This window comes from Bos grunniens, chromosome X (assembly GCF_055505025.1).
Source record: "Bos grunniens cultivar Pamir isolate PY7600 chromosome X, Bosgru_T2T1.0, whole genome shotgun sequence".
NCBI lineage: Eukaryota > Metazoa > Chordata > Mammalia > Artiodactyla > Bovidae > Bos > Bos grunniens.
Window position 1 is genome coordinate 74,338,745 of NC_141194.1, and position 15,825 is coordinate 74,354,569.

At 40.6% G+C, this 15,825-nt stretch overlaps 1 pseudogene; it reads right to left on the reverse strand.

Annotated features, from left to right (window-relative positions):
* Positions 1-337: 337 nt before the first annotated feature.
* LOC147340717 (F-box/WD repeat-containing protein 7 pseudogene) lies at positions 338-2,037 on the reverse strand (annotated as a pseudogene).
* Positions 2,038-15,825: the final 13,788 nt, after the last annotated feature.

Below are 15,825 nucleotides of genomic sequence, written 5' to 3' on the forward strand. Positions count from 1 at the left end.
ATTGAGTTGGTGATGCCATCCAACCATCTCATCTTCTGTCATTCCCTTCTCTTCCCACCTTCAATCTTTCTCAGCATCAGGGTCTTTTCAAATGAGTCAGTTCTTCCCATCAGGTGGCCAAAGTATTGGAGTTTCAGCTTCAGCATCAGTCCTTCCAATAAATATTCAGGATGGATTTCCTTTAGGATGGACTGGTTGGATCTCCTTGCAGTCCAAGGGACTCTCAAGAGTCTTCTCTAACACCACAGTTCAAAAGCATCAATCCTTCAGTGCTCAGCTTTCTTTATAGTCTAAGTCTCACATCCATACATGACTACTGGAAAAACCATAGCCTTGACTAGATGGACCTTTGTTGGCAAAGTGATGTCTCTGGGTCCCACACCTTCACCATGAAATCATATGCTCCACTAAAAACCCTCCTGCCATCATATTGAACACAGCAGACTGCTGCTTCATGACCCATCAACACATGTAAACACTGGCCTGTCTCAATATCCCAACCCTAAGGGTGGCACCTCGAGAACCACTAACAACTCTTTTTTATCATGGAGATGTATAGAACACACAGTGGAAGTATGATCATATAAGGTGTGTATACATTCTCCCATGTCTGCATTCCAAACTTTGAGAGTCCAATCTGTAGATCCACTAATGATGATATTGTCTTTCATATGTGATGGCCATACTCCACCTGTGTGTCCCACTAATATCCTCAGACATTTGCCTGTGACTACTGACCAAACTTTTAAATTGTTGTCATCAGAACCACTAACTATTTAGTTACCACAAAACCATAAGCATGTGATCATGTGATCATCATGTCCTTTCAGCACCTTAGGAGACTTGAGTTCTCCTCGCCTCCAGTTAGTATCAATTCTGCACTGTCTGATGTATGCACTTTTCCATGGACTATGAATGAAATCTGATTTTATTAATTTTCTTCTCTTGATGTACAACTGTTCACCAATACCCTTTTCTTTGCATTTTTCTCTCCAGAGAAGGTTGTCTTCAGCCAATATTCTCCAATAAAGACAAGTCTGAGCTGCTTGTAGCAGGTCTTTAGGTTCCAGGAATTAAAGCACATACAATGTCAGCTCTTTAGGGAGCAAGGAAATGAAGTCTTATTGAAACTGGGATTCTATCACTTGCCTCATATGTCTTACATATGATGTTCACCGCTATCAATAAGTTCATCTAAAGCAAGAAATTTATCTGGTCCATTCCAGCTCTGAAACATTTTCAACCATTCCTGGAGGCCTAGAGGTGGTTGCAAAGAAGTAATCCCATGTAGTTGTTGCCCTTGACCATTGGCTGCTCTCAGGTCTCCAAAAGTTGTTGGTGTTCCTGAACATGGTACAAGCCCAGTGGTACTTGTGTATTCTGAGACTTTGCATGGTTGCTTTCCCAAAGAAAAACGGCAGATCTCAGAACCATGGTCCAACTTTCTTTTCATTTTTGTTGTCTTTGTATAGAACCGGGAGGAGAGTTGGTGAATAGGCAGGTCCACAATACTATTAGAGTTTGTGACACTGTTACTATGTATATGTTCATCTTCCCTGCTGCTGTCATCAGACTGATACAAATCATCAGTCTCCTGGTCCATTTCTTCTTCTTCCTCATCCTCCTCATATTGTTCACCAGCATTTTCTTCCTCTTCCTCCTGTTCTTCCTGGTTTCCGGAGGAGTACTCATCTACCAAAATAAACCAGTTGTTGTTTCCTTCCAACTGTCCTTGCTGGGAATAATTTTGGTGTCCAGGTCTAGGTTCTGCTTCAACGACTTCACCATTTCTCACAGTGTGCTCTGCCTCTTGGTGTCTGAGCTGCTGCTGCTGCTGCTGCTGTTCCTCTTCCACCACATGATTCATCTGCTCCTCATCTGCCTGGCTTGAGGAAGTGTTACCTCTCAGAGAGCCTCCAGTTTGTTGTCTTTTGCTGCCCACAGAGAGCAGTTTCTGATTCATTTCCAAAAGCCAGCTTGCTACTTCTTGGACCTTGGCTAGACTATCAGAAGATGCAAAGGTTTTTACATTCCTCTGACCCACTTCTGGCAATTTATTTTAAGGAAGTATTCCAAATATTTGACAGCCTTTTATAAATCTCACTGATGGTTGAGACTCCACTTTAGAGAAGAACCGGTGGTGCTGAGAAAGTAGGGTGCTTCCTGTCCTCCTCGGGACCAAGGGAGCAGCCACAGCAGCTCCAATTCATTACTGAGCAAGAACCGGGGCTGGGATCACCAAGCCGGGCCACCCAGGTCTCTTCCACAGAGGCAGCTGGGGCCCTGCTTCCTCCTCTTCTCCTCTTCCTGGGTCTCTTCAAGCTGGGTCTTCTGCCTGTCCCAGGCCAGTCTCCCCAACAGTCACGTTTGGAAGGCTCCAGATTTTTGTTTTATAGTTTCTTCTGGGTGGAGGCTGTGGTCCCCGCCCCCACACACCTGCCCCAGCACCACAGCCCTTAGGCCTGGGGCAGGGAGGGAGCTCTAAGAACTCCTCCCTGAGCCAAGCCAAGACATCAGGAGTCCGGCAACTGGCCAACAAAGAGGACCCCCAAGGGATCAGATGCACGTCAGGAAGCAACAGTTAGAACTGGACATGGAACAACAGACTGGTTCCAAATAGGAAAAGGAGTACGTCAAGGCTGTATATTGTCACCCTGCTTATTTAACCTGTATGCAGACTACATCATGAGAAACTCTGGACTGGAAGAAACACAAGCTGGAATCAAGATTGCCAGGAGAAATATCAATAACCTCAGATATGCAGATGACACCACCCTTATGGCAGAAAGTGAAGAGGAACTAAAAAGCCTCTTGATGAAAGTGAAAGAGGAGAGTGAAAAAGTTGACTTAAAGCTCAACATTCAGAAAACCAAGATCATGGCATCCGGTCCCATCACTTCATGGGAAATAGATGGGGAAACAGTGGAAACAGTGTCAGACTTTATTTTGGGGGGCTCCAAAATCACTGCAAATGGTGACTGCAGCCATGAAATTAAAAGACGCTTACTCCTTGGAAGGAAAGTTATGATCAACCTAGATAGCATATTCAAAAGCAGAGACATTACTTTGTCAATAAAAGTTTGTCTAGTCAAGGCTATGGTTTTTCCTTTGGTCATGTATGGATGCGAGAGTTGGACTGTGAAGAAGGCTGAGCACCAAAGAATTAATGCTTTTGAACTGTGGTATTGGAGAAGACTCTTGAGAGTCCCTTGCACTGCAAGGAGATCCAACCAGTCCATTCTGAAGGAGATCAGCCCTGGGATTTCTTTGGAAGGAATGATGCTAAAGCTGAAACTCCAGTACTTTGGCCACCTCATGCGAAGAGTTGACTCATTGGAAAAGACTCTGATGCTGGGAGGGATTGGGGGCAGGAGGAGAAGAGGACGACAGAGGATGAGATGGCTGGATGGCATCACTGACTCGATGAATGGGAGTCTGGGTGAACTCCGGTAGTTGGTGATGGACAGGGAGGCCTGGTGTGCTGCGATTCATGGATTCACAAAGAGTCGGACACGACTGAGTGACTGAACTGAACTGAACTGAAGGAGGTGAAAGGAAAAGGCAATGGCACCTCACTCCAGTAGTCTTGCCTGGAAAATCCCATGGATGGAGGAGCCTGGTGGGCTACAGTCCATGGGGTCAGTAAGAGTCGGACACGACTGAGGGATTTCACTTTCACTTTTCACTTTCATGCATTGGAGAAGGAAATGGCAACCCACCCCGGTGTTCTTGCCTGGAGAATCCAAGGGTGGTGGGGCCTGGTCGGCTGCCATTTATGGGGTGAAACAGAATTGGACACGACTGAAGCAACTTAGCAGCAGCACCAGCAGCAAGGAGGTGAAAGACCTATACTCTGAACAGTATAGAAAATTGATGAAAGAATTTGAAGATTCTATAATGAAACAGAAAGACATCCAAAGTTCTTGGAATGGAAGGATTCATATTTTTTTAAATGTTCATACTACCCATATAATCTACTGATTTAATGGAATCCCTATCAAAATATCCATGACATTTTTCACAGAAGTATAACAAATAATCCTAAAATTCAGATGAAACACAAAAGACACAGAATTGCAAAATGAACTTGAGAAAAGGGGAGAAAGTTGGAGTTATAACCCTCCTGGATTGCAGAATATAAAACAAATCTTTAGTAATCAAAATAGCATGGTACTGACACAAAAGCAAATGTATAGATCAATTGAACAGAATACGGAGCCCACAAGTACCCACGCACCAGTGGTCAACTAATCCATTACAAAGTAGGCAAGAATATATAATGGAAAAAGAGTGTCTCTTCCACATGTGGTGTTGAAACAACAACAACAACAACAACAACCTGGACATCGGGGTGAGGGAGACAGTGAGCTGAGCTGCTGTGAGGTGAGGAGTGCTGGCTCCACTTGGTGCTGCCCCCACTCCCAGCTCTCGCATGTATCATTGTGGCTGGGACCCCCTCCATCCAACTTGGGAGTCCCTCACCCCATGCCCCGGGACAAACAAAAGCTCTGGCCCCTCATCAGCGTCCTCTCACCTTGGAGCAGCCGACTTCCCTGCCCCCAGCCAAAGGCTCTGGCTCAGTCACTGGGAAGGTGAGGGAGGGAGAGGAGGGGTGGCCGTGGCTGCTGCTGGCCCAGGTTAGGGCAGAGGTCTTGGCTGCAGCCAGTGCACAGGCGCTGGGTCTCAGTGCTCCTTGGCTCTTTCTCTCTCTGTGGCAGCAACGGTAGCAGTAGCCTCTGGAGCTCAGCTTGCTGTCTCCCTCATCCCGATGTCCAGGTTTTTTTAGCACGACATGTTGAAGAGACACTCTTTTTTCCATTTTATATTCTTGCCTACTTTGTCGTGGATTAGTTGACCACTGGTGCATGGGTACTTCTGGGCTCTGTATTCTGTTCAATTGATCTATACATTTTCTTTTGTGTCAGTACCATGCTATTTTGATTACTAGAGATTTGTTTTATATTCTTCAGTCCAGGAGGGTTATAAATCCAACTTTCTCCCCTTTTCTCAAGTTCATTTTGCAATTCTGTGTCTTTTGTAGTTCCATCTGAATTTTAGGATTCTTTGTTACACTTCTGTGAAAAATGTCATGGATATTTTGATAGGGATTCCATTAAATCAGTAGATTGCTTTGGCTTGTATGAACATTTTAAAAACATGAATCTTTCCATTCCAAGAACATTGGATGTCTTTCCATTTCATTATAGAATCTTCAAATTCCTTCATCAATTTTCTATACTGTTCAGAGTATAGGACTTTCATCTCCTTAGGGAACTCTTTTTGTTGTTTTTGTTGTTGTTGCTTCATTCTTTCTTATGTGATTTTAAGCTGGATTTTTAAATTTTATACTTCTAATATTTTATTATTAATGTATAGAAATGCAAGAGATTTCTGTTTATCAATCTTGCATCTTTCAATTCTGCTAAATTAATTTATGAGTTCTAACAATTTTTGAGTGCAGGCTTTAGGGTTCTCTATACAAAGTATTATGTCATCTCCTAATAGTTACAGTTTTGTCTTCCAATTTGGATTCATTTTATTTTTTCTCTTGTCTGACTGCTGTGGCTATTACTTCCAATGCTATTTTAAATAGTGTTTGCAAGAGTTTTACTTTTGTTTCACATTCAAAAAAATCATTAACAGAACCTGGGCAGGTTGATGCAGTCTGGTGGAGGTGGGGCAGTCTGGCCTCTCCTTGCACCACCTGGGAAGGCCCAGTCAGCTGGCCACCATGCCCTTTCCACAGCCCCAGCCTAGGAGCTTGGCTCCACATCCTGACAAGGGGGAGCATCAGTGTGGCCCACTGTTCAAAGCACTCCTGGCTTCCTGGGTCAAGGCAGTGGCAGTGGTGGAGGAGGAGACTGGCCGGGAACAGTCCACACTGCCACTGGAGAGGAGCCTGGTGCAGCCAAAAAATAAATAAATAAATCATTATCAAAAGAAATGGTAATATCTTACAAATATCGTTATACACAATAAACAATTTCAATATTTAATAGAGGATTCATTGACTTAATTTCAATATATGATCATTAAAGGAAGAGGAATAGAAACATTAGGAAAGAGTAACAGTACATATATCACCAAATTAGGCCAATCAACATCCAGATTAACAGCAATCTGGAGTCCCAACTGGGAAAACGTCCCAGTCAATGTGTCTACTCCACAGGTGAAACTTCAAAATTGCAGTTTCAGGGGTTCCCACTTATAATTACAGGTCACAAACTGGTACCATCATCAGTTTTCAGGCAAAGATGCAGCTCTGGTTTTATTTTAATCTTGTTAAAATGCTGTTTGCTGTATCTTGTGAGTCATAGGATTTTATTAAGCCCTGAGTGGTGGACCAGACCTCTAGGGGCTCAAGAACTCCAAGACACACTCCTCTTCTTATTTAAAGTACTCCTTGCCTTGCTGTGCTTACAAGCGGCATGGAATCCGTGCAATGTACAGGCAGGTCAGAAGAAAGGTCTGAGGCCTGCTATCCTGCTTCTGAAATCTAAACAAGACTACCTCCATTTTAATTTCCCTAGCAAATAAAAGTGTTTAGAGTGGGTGTTTTTTTCTTGTTCTTGAATCTAGTGGGAAGTCTTGCATCTTTTCATTGTTGAATATGATGTTGGCTGTGGGTTTGTCATAAATGGCTTTTATGATGTTGAGATGTTTCCTCTCTGCCTGCTTCAATGAGGATTTTTTATCATAAATGGATGTTAAATTTTTTCCAGTGCTTTTACTGTGTGTTTTTAGATGATAATGTGATTTTTATTCTACCTTTTGTTAATGTAGTACATCACACTTGTTGATTTGCTTTTAAAATGTCACACTATTTTTGTAACCCTGGAATCAATCCAATTTGATCAAAGGGTTTGATCCTTTGTATATATTGTTGGATTTGGTTCCCTAGCACTTTCATGAAAATATTTGCATCTGTTTTTATCAGAGATATTGGCTTCTAATTTTCTTTTTCTACAGTATTGTTGGTTTTGTGTCAGGATAATGCCTTGTAGAATTGATTTGGTATATTCCTCCTGTTAAGTTTTTTGTAATAGCTTCAGAAGGATAGGTATTAGTTTTCTGTATATCTGGTAGAAATCCACTGTAAAGCCACCTGGTCCTAGACTTGTGTTTGCTAGAAGTTTATATAAAAATAAATTGATTTTAAAATGTAGATATATATAAAATAAATTTCATATGGACTGTTCCCAGGGGATCAGTTGGTAAAGAACCCACCTGCCAATGCAGGAGATGAAAGAGACATGGGTTCAATCCTTGGGTTGAGAAAAATTTCCCGGAGCAGAAAATGGAAACCTGCTCTAGTATTCTTGCCTGGAAAATTCCATGGACAAAGGAACCTGGTGGGCTACAGTCCATGGGGTCGCAAAAAGTCACACAGGACTGAGTGCACACTCACACACAGACCTATATATGAAAGGTAAGGCTATAATGTTTAGGAGAAAATATGAAATATCATGATGTGAAGTAAGCAAAGATTTCTTTAACAGCAAAAACTATTGCTGGCAGTAAGTTTCAAAACTTGGCAAATTGACTAAATTAAGATTAATAATTTTTTCCATCATATGCTACATAAAATGAGTGGAAGAGTAAGCCATAGGCAGCAAGAAGATACTTTCTATTCTAGTAATGAAAAAGGATTGGATCTAGACTGCATAGAGAGCTCCTACAAATCTGTAAGAAAAAAATGAAATTCCTACAATAAAGATGTGCAAAATACTTGAATATGCACTTCATAAAAGAAGATATTCAAATTCCCAATAAACAAAATAGACAGATGATCAAATACAATATTCATCGGAAAATACAATTAAAATTATTTAAATAACATTGTGTTTATAGATCTTGTTGCTGGACATATTTATTTAGGTCATCAATAAAATTTTTTAAACTACAGTCAATTGAAGCAATTGTTTTCTCTGTGTGGTTGTGCCACAGTTATTATAAAGATTTTTTGTTTGTTTTATTTGTAAAGATGTCATTATAGTTAAGTGACATAGCAGATCTGTCAGGGTGTGACTAAGATGATGGAGAAGTGAGAAGAGATTACTGTGTAGTAGATATATATTATATGCAGTTAAGATTATTTGCCACATTTAATTTTTAAGGATTGCTCTTTACATTATATTTTTAATTATGTAAAAATTTTGTATTCTTGCAAAATAAAATTGATGTAACATAGTACATTCCAAAATCTCATTTCTACCCCTCTATATTGCACACTATTGTCTCTCTCCCACAGATAAATACTTGTATTAGCTTTTTGTTTACTCTTTAATTGTTACATATTGAAAACATGAACTGATATTTATATCCCCTGTATTTACAGAAGGCAGCATAAAACTAAACTCTAATCTCACTTTTTTTCCCTTAACAATATACCCCAGAGATAGTTTCAGCAAAAAACACAGATGTTTTCCTCACTTCTTTTGCATTTATTTGGTAGTCCATTATGTGGATGTTCCTTATTTACTTCTACATTCCCCTTGTATTTCATAACAATAGACAACCATATTTGTGAAAGTACTTTCAAATTTTTATGTATATTTTTTGGATATCTTTTAGAAATGGAATTAGTAGCTCAAATATTTAACATGGGTTTCTACTTCATCATAATAAAGTAGCAAGAGTGAGTTTCCCTCCCACCTTGAATGGGAGTGTTCAGTTCAGTTCAGTTAAGTCGCTCAGCCATGTCCGACTCTTTGTGACCCCGTGAATTGCAGCACGCCAGGCCTCCCTGTCCATCACCAACTCCCGGAGTTCACTCAGACTCACGTACGTCGAGTCAGTGATGCCATCCAGCCATCTCATCCTCTGTCGTCGCCTTCTCCTCCTGCCCCCAATCCCTCCCAGCATCAGAGTCTTTTCCAACGAGTCAACTCTTCACATGAGGTGGCCAAAGTACTGAAGTTTCAGCTTCAGCATCATTCCTTCCAAAGAAATCCCAGGGTTGATCTCCTTCAGAATGGACTGGTTGGATCTCCTTGCAGTGCAAGGGACTCTCAAGAGTCTTCTCCAACACCACAGTTCAAAAGCATCAATTCTTCAGCACTCAGCCTTCTTCACAGTCCAACTCTCACATCCATACATGACCACTGGAAAAACCATTGACTTGACTAGACCGACCTTTGTTGGCAAAGTAATGTCTCTGCTTTTGAATATGCTATCTAGGTTGGTCATAACTTTCCTTCCAAGGAGTAAGCGTCTTTTAATTTCATGGCTGCAGTCACCATCTGCAATGATTTTGGAGCCCCCCCAAATAAAGTCTGACACTGTTTCCACTGTTTCCCCATCTATTTCCCATGAACTGATGGGACTGGATGCCATGATCTTCATTTCTAAATATTGAGCTTTAAGCCAACTTTTTCACTCTCCACTTTCACTTTCATCAAGAGGGTTTTTAGTTCCCCTTCACCTTCAGCTATAAGGGTGATGTCATCTGCATATCTGAGGTTACTGATATTTCTCCCAGCAATCTTGATTCCAGCTTGTGCTTCTTCCAGCCCAGCATTTCTCATGATATACTCTGCATATAAGTTAAATAAGCAGGGTGACAATATACAGCCTTGACGTACTCCTTTTCCTATTTGGAACCAGTCTGTTGTTCCATGTCCAGTTCTAACTGTTGCTTCCTGATCTGCATATAGGTTTCTCAAGAATGTGAGTGTTGCTGCTGCTGCTAAGTCACTTCAGTCGTTTCCAACTCTGTGCAACCCCATAGACGGCAGCCCACCAGGCCCCACCATCCCTGGGATTCTCCAGGCAAGAACACTGGAGTGGGTTGCCATTTCCTCCTCCAATGCATGCAAGTGAAAAGTGAAAGTGAATTCACCCAGTCGTATCCAACTCTTAGCGACCCCGTGGACTGCAGGCTACCAGGCTCCTCCATCCATGGGATTTTCCAGGCAAGAGGACTGGAGTGAGTTGCCATTGCCTTCTCCAAATGTGAGTGTTAGTCACCCAGTTATGTCTGACTCTTGCAACCCCATGGACTGTAGCCCACCAGGCTTCTCTGTCCATGGAATTCCCCAGGAAAGAATACTGGAGAGGATAGCCATTCCATTCCCCAGAGGAGATTGAACCCTCCCACTTTAAACAACTTAAAAAAATAGACAAGGGAGTGGCATCACCTAGATGGCAGCATAGGTTGTTTCTGACTTTGTTCTCCTTCACAAGAAGAACTAACACACTTTCTAGAAAAAGACACCAATAAATGAATCCTAGAATATGAACATGAGGCTAAAGGACCACAAAGACTGAGACAGACTACATTAGAAGGGCTAAGAGAAGCAGTTACAAAGTGACTACTTTCCCCATCCACTAGGTGAGCAGAGACAACATGGAGAGTTCTCCCCTAAATCACAGATTACTCAAAGGAGAAAAGAGAACATGAATGGGACAACAAGAATCCCCCCATCATTGTGGGTTGCTCTGGGGGAGTCATTACTCTGACCTTGTGAGGATTGCAAGTGAACAATGATAATAAAAAAAAGAAAATTTACAGGCAGATATTACTCATGAGCATAGATGCAAAAATCCTCAATAAAATATTACAAGACAAATCCAATAATACATTCAAAGGATCATACACCATAATCAAGAGGGATTTATTCCAGGGATGCAAAGATTTTTCAGTATTTGCAAACCAATCAATTTGATATACCACATCAACAAATTGAAGAATAAAAATCATATGAACATCTCAATAGATGAAGAAAAAGCTTCTGACAAAATTCAACACAGATTTATGATAAAAAAAAAAATAGACCCTCCTGAAAGTGGGCATAGAGGGCAAATACCTAAACATAATAATAATTACCTACAGCTAACATCATGCTCAAGGGTGAAAAGCTAAAAGCATTTACTCTAAAATTAGGAACAAGACAAGAATATCCAATCTCACCACTTTTATTCAACATAATGTTGGAAGTCCTAACCTCAACAATCAGAGAAGAAAAAGAAATAAAATAATCTAAATTGGAAAAGAAGAAGGGTAACTGTCACTGTTCATGGATGTCATAATATTATACATGGAAAACCATAAAGATCCTACCAGAAAACTGCTAGAACTCATCAACGAATGGGGCAAAGCTACAGGATACAAAAAATAGAGAAATCTTTTGTATTTCTATACACTACCAATGAAAAATGAGAAAGAAAAATTTAAAAAACAATTCCATTTTACATAGCCTCAAAAAGAATAAAATAACTAGAAATAAACCTACCTTAGGAGACAGAAAAAACCTGTACTCTGAAAGTTATAAGATGCTGATTAAAAAAAATAAAATATGACACAAAAATTGGAGAGAGGTACCATATTCTTGGGCTTCCATGGTGGCTCAGTGGTAAAGAATTCACCTTCAACGAGGAAACCACAGGTGACATGGGTTCGATCCTTGGGTCTGAAAAATCCCTTGGAAGAGGGTATGACAACCTGCTCCAGTATACTTACCTGGAAAACCCTGATAAACAGAGGAGCCTGGCAGGCTACAGTCCACTGGGTCATAAAGAGTCAGACACGACTGAAGTGAGTTAGCACGCAAGCATATTCTTGATAGAAGAACCAATATTGTCCAAATGAGTATACCACAGAAAACAATCTACAGAGTCAATATAATCCCTACCAAATTACCAAAGGCATTTTTTCACATAACTGGAACAAAAAAGGAATGTCCAAACTACAAGACAGTTGCACTAATTTCACATGCTGGTAAGGTTATGCTCAACATCCTTCAAGCTGGCTTCAGCAATATATGAACCAAGAACTTCCAGATGTACAAGCTCGGTTTAGAAAAGGCAGAGGAAACAAAGAGCAAATATCTAACATTTAATGGATCATAGAGAAAGCAATGGAACTTCAGGAAAAAAATCTACATATGTTTCATTAACTATGCTAAAGCCTTAGACTGTGTGGATCACAACAAATTGTGGAAAATTCTCAAATAGATGGGAATACCAGACCACCTTACTTGTTTCTTGAGAATGTTGGATGTGGGTCAAGAAGCAACAGTTAGAATTGGACACGGAACAACTGACTGGTTCAAAATTAGGAAAGGAGTATGACAAGGCTGTATGTTACCATCCTTTTTTAACTTATATGCAGAACATATCATGTGAAATGCTGGGCTGAACGAATCACAAGCTGGAATCAAGATTGCCAGGAGAAATATCAAAAACCTCAGAAATACCAACAACCTAGGAGTTGGAAAATTCAATCTCCATGACTTCATGATGATACCACTCTAATAACAAATGGTGAGGAGAAACTAAGGAACCTCTTGATGAGGGTGAAAAAGGAGAATATAAAAATTAACATTAAAACTCAACATTACAAAAACTAAGATCATGACATTCAGTCCCATCACTTCAGGACAAATAAAAGGGGAAAAAGTGGAAGCAGTGATAGATTTTATTTTCTTGGACTCCAAAGTCACTGCAGATGGTGATTGCAACTTTGAAATGAAAAAATGCTTACTCCTTCTAAGAAAAGCTATGACAAACCTAGACAGTAAATTAAAAAGCAGAGAAATAACTTTGCAATCAAAGATCCATACAGTCAAAGCTATGGTTTTTCCAGTAGTCATGTATAGATGTGAGTTGGACCATAAAAAAGGCTGAACACCAAAGAATTTATACCTTGAATTGTGGTGCTGGAAAAGACCCCTGAGAGTCTCTTGGACAGCAAAGACATCAAGCCAGTAAATTCTAAAGGAAATCATCCCTGAATAGTCATTGGAAGGACTGATGAGGAAGCTAAAGCTCCAATAATTTGGCCACTTGATGTGAAGAGCCAATTCATTAGAAAAGACCCTAATTATGGGAAAGATCAAAGGCAAAAGGAGAAAGGAGTGGCAGAGGATGAGGTGACTAGATAGCAACATTGACTCAATGAACACAAAATTGAGCAAACTCTGGCAGATAGTGAAGGACAGTGGAGCTTGTTGCATTGCAGCCCATGAAGTCATAACGAATTGGACATGATTTAGTGACGGAACAAAAAAAGAACCAAAAATCTTTAAAGTATAAGCATGTATGGAAACACAAGAGATCTTGAATAGTCAAATAAATATTGAGAAAGAAAAATGGAGCTAGAGAAATCAGGCTCCCTGACTTCAGACTATACTACAAAGCTAGCAACATCAAAGTAGTATGGTACAGGCAAAAAAAAAAAGAAATATAGATCAATGGAAAGTGATCACAAATACAGAGATAAACACATGCACCTATGGCCAAGTAATGTCTGACAAAGGATGCAAGACTCTACTATGGAGTACAGATGGTCTCTTCAACATGTTGTGCTGGGAAAACTGGACAGCTACGTTTAAAAAGTTAAATTAGCACATTTAAAAAAACCATTCATAAGAATAAAATCAAAGTGGATTAAAGACCTAAATATAAGACTGAATACTATAAAACTTTCAGGGAAAAACTTAGGTAGAACACACACGGACACAAGTCACAACAATATCTTTTGCAGTCTGTCTCCTAGAGTGCAGAAAATAAAAACAAAAATAAATAAGTAGGAGCTACTTAACTCAAAAGCTTTTGCACAGCAAGGGAAACCATGAAGAAAATGAAAAGATGATCCACAGAATGGGAGAAAATATTTGCAAATGACGACTGACAAGAGATAATTCTTCAAAATTTACAAACTATACGTGTGATTAATATGTAAAAAAATAAAAATAAATGGGCAAATGATCTAAATAGACATTTATTCACAGAAGACATACAGATGCAAAACACACACACACACAAGAAATGTGCTCAGTTCAGGTTAGTTCAGTCGCTCAGTCATATATGACTCTTTGCAACCCCATAGACTTCATCATGCCAGGCTTCCTTGTCCCTCACCAACTCCCAGAGCTTGCTCAAACTCATGTCCATCGAGTCAGTCATGCCATACAACTATCTCATCCTCTGTCATCCCCTTCTCCTCCCAATTTCAATCTTTCCCAGCATCAGGGTCTTTTCAAATGAGTCAGTTCTTCCCATCAGGTGGCCAAAGTATTGGAGCTTCACCTTCAGCAACAGTTCTTCCAATGAATATTCAGCAATGATTTCCTTTAGGATGAACTGGTTGGATTCCCTTGCACTCCAAGGGACTCTCAAGAGTCTTCCCCAACACCACAGTTAAAAAGCATCAATTCTTTGGTGCTCAGCTTTCTTTATGGTCCAACTCTCACATCCATACATGATGAGTGCAAAAACCATAGCTTTGACTAGACAGATCTTCATTGGCAAAGTAATGTCTCTGCTTTTTAACATGCTCTCTATATTGGTCATAGCTTTTCTTGCAAGGTGCAAGTGTCTTTTAATTTCATGACTACAAGGTGACAGAGTAGAAGGACATGTGCTCATCTTCTCCCGTGAGAACTCCAAAATTACAACTGGCTGCTGAAAAACATTAATAGTAGAATGTTCAGTTCAGTTCAGTTCAGTCACTCAGTCGTGTCCAACACTTTGCGACACCATGAATTGCAGCACGCCAGGCCTCCCTGTCCATTGCCAACTTCTGGAGTTCACGCAAACTCACATCCATCGAGTCAGAGATGCCATCCAGCCACCTCATCCTCTGTCGTCCTCTTCTCCTCCTGCCCCCAAACCCTCCAGGATCAGAGTCTTTTCCAATGAATCAACTCTTCGCATGTGGTGGCCAAAGTACTGGAGTTTCAGCTTTAGCATCATTCCTTCCAAAGAACACCCAGGACTGATCTCCTTTAGGATGGACTGGTTGGATCTCCTTGCAGTCCAAGGGACTCTCAAGAGTCTTCTCCAACACCACAGTTCAAAAACATCAATTCTTCAGTGCTCAGCCTTCTTCACAGTCCAACTCTCACATCCACACATGACCACTGGAAAAACCATAGCCTTGACTAGATGGACCTTTGTAATGTCTCTGTTTTAAATATGCTATCTAGATTGGTCATAACTTTCCTTCCAAGGAGTAAGCGTCTTTTAATTTCATGGCTGCAATCACCATCTGCTGTGATTTTGGAGCCCCCCAAAATAAAGTCTGACACTGTTTCCACTGTTTCCCCATCCATTTCCCATGAAGTGATGGGACAAGATGCTATGATCTTCGTTTTCTGAATGTTGAGTTTTAAGCCAACTTTTTCAGTCTCCTCTTTCACTTTCATCAAGAGGCTTTTTAGTTCCTCTTCACTTTCTGCCATAAGGGTGGTGTGATCTGAATATCTGAAGCTATTGAGATTTCTCCTGGCAATCTTGATTCCAGCTTGTGCTTCTTCCAGCCCAGTGTTTCTCATGATGTACTCTGCATATAAGTTAAATAAGCAGGGTGACAATACCTTGACATACTCCTAACCCTAACCCTAGCCTTGACATACTCCTTTTCCTATTTGGAACCAGACGGTTGTTCCATGTCCAGTTCTAACTGTTGCTTTCTGACCTGCATATAGGTTTCTCAAGAGGCATGTCAGGTGGTCTGGTATTCCCATCTCTTGAAGAATTTTCCACACTTTATTGTGATCCACAAACTTAAAGGCTTTGGCATAGTCAATAAAGCAGAAAGAGATGGTTTCTTGGAACTCTCTTGCTTTTTCCATGATCCAGCAGATGTTGGAAATTTGATCTCTGGTTCCTCTGCCTTTTCTAAAATCAGCTTGAACATCTGGAAGTTCATGGTTCATGTATTGCTGAAGCCTGGCTTGGAGAATTTTGAGCATTACTTTACTAGTGTGTGAGATCGGTGCAATTTTGCAGTAGTTTGAACATTCTTTGTCATTGCCTTTCTTTGGGATTGGAATGAAAACTGACCTTTTCCAGTCCTGTGACCACTGCTGAGTTTTCCAC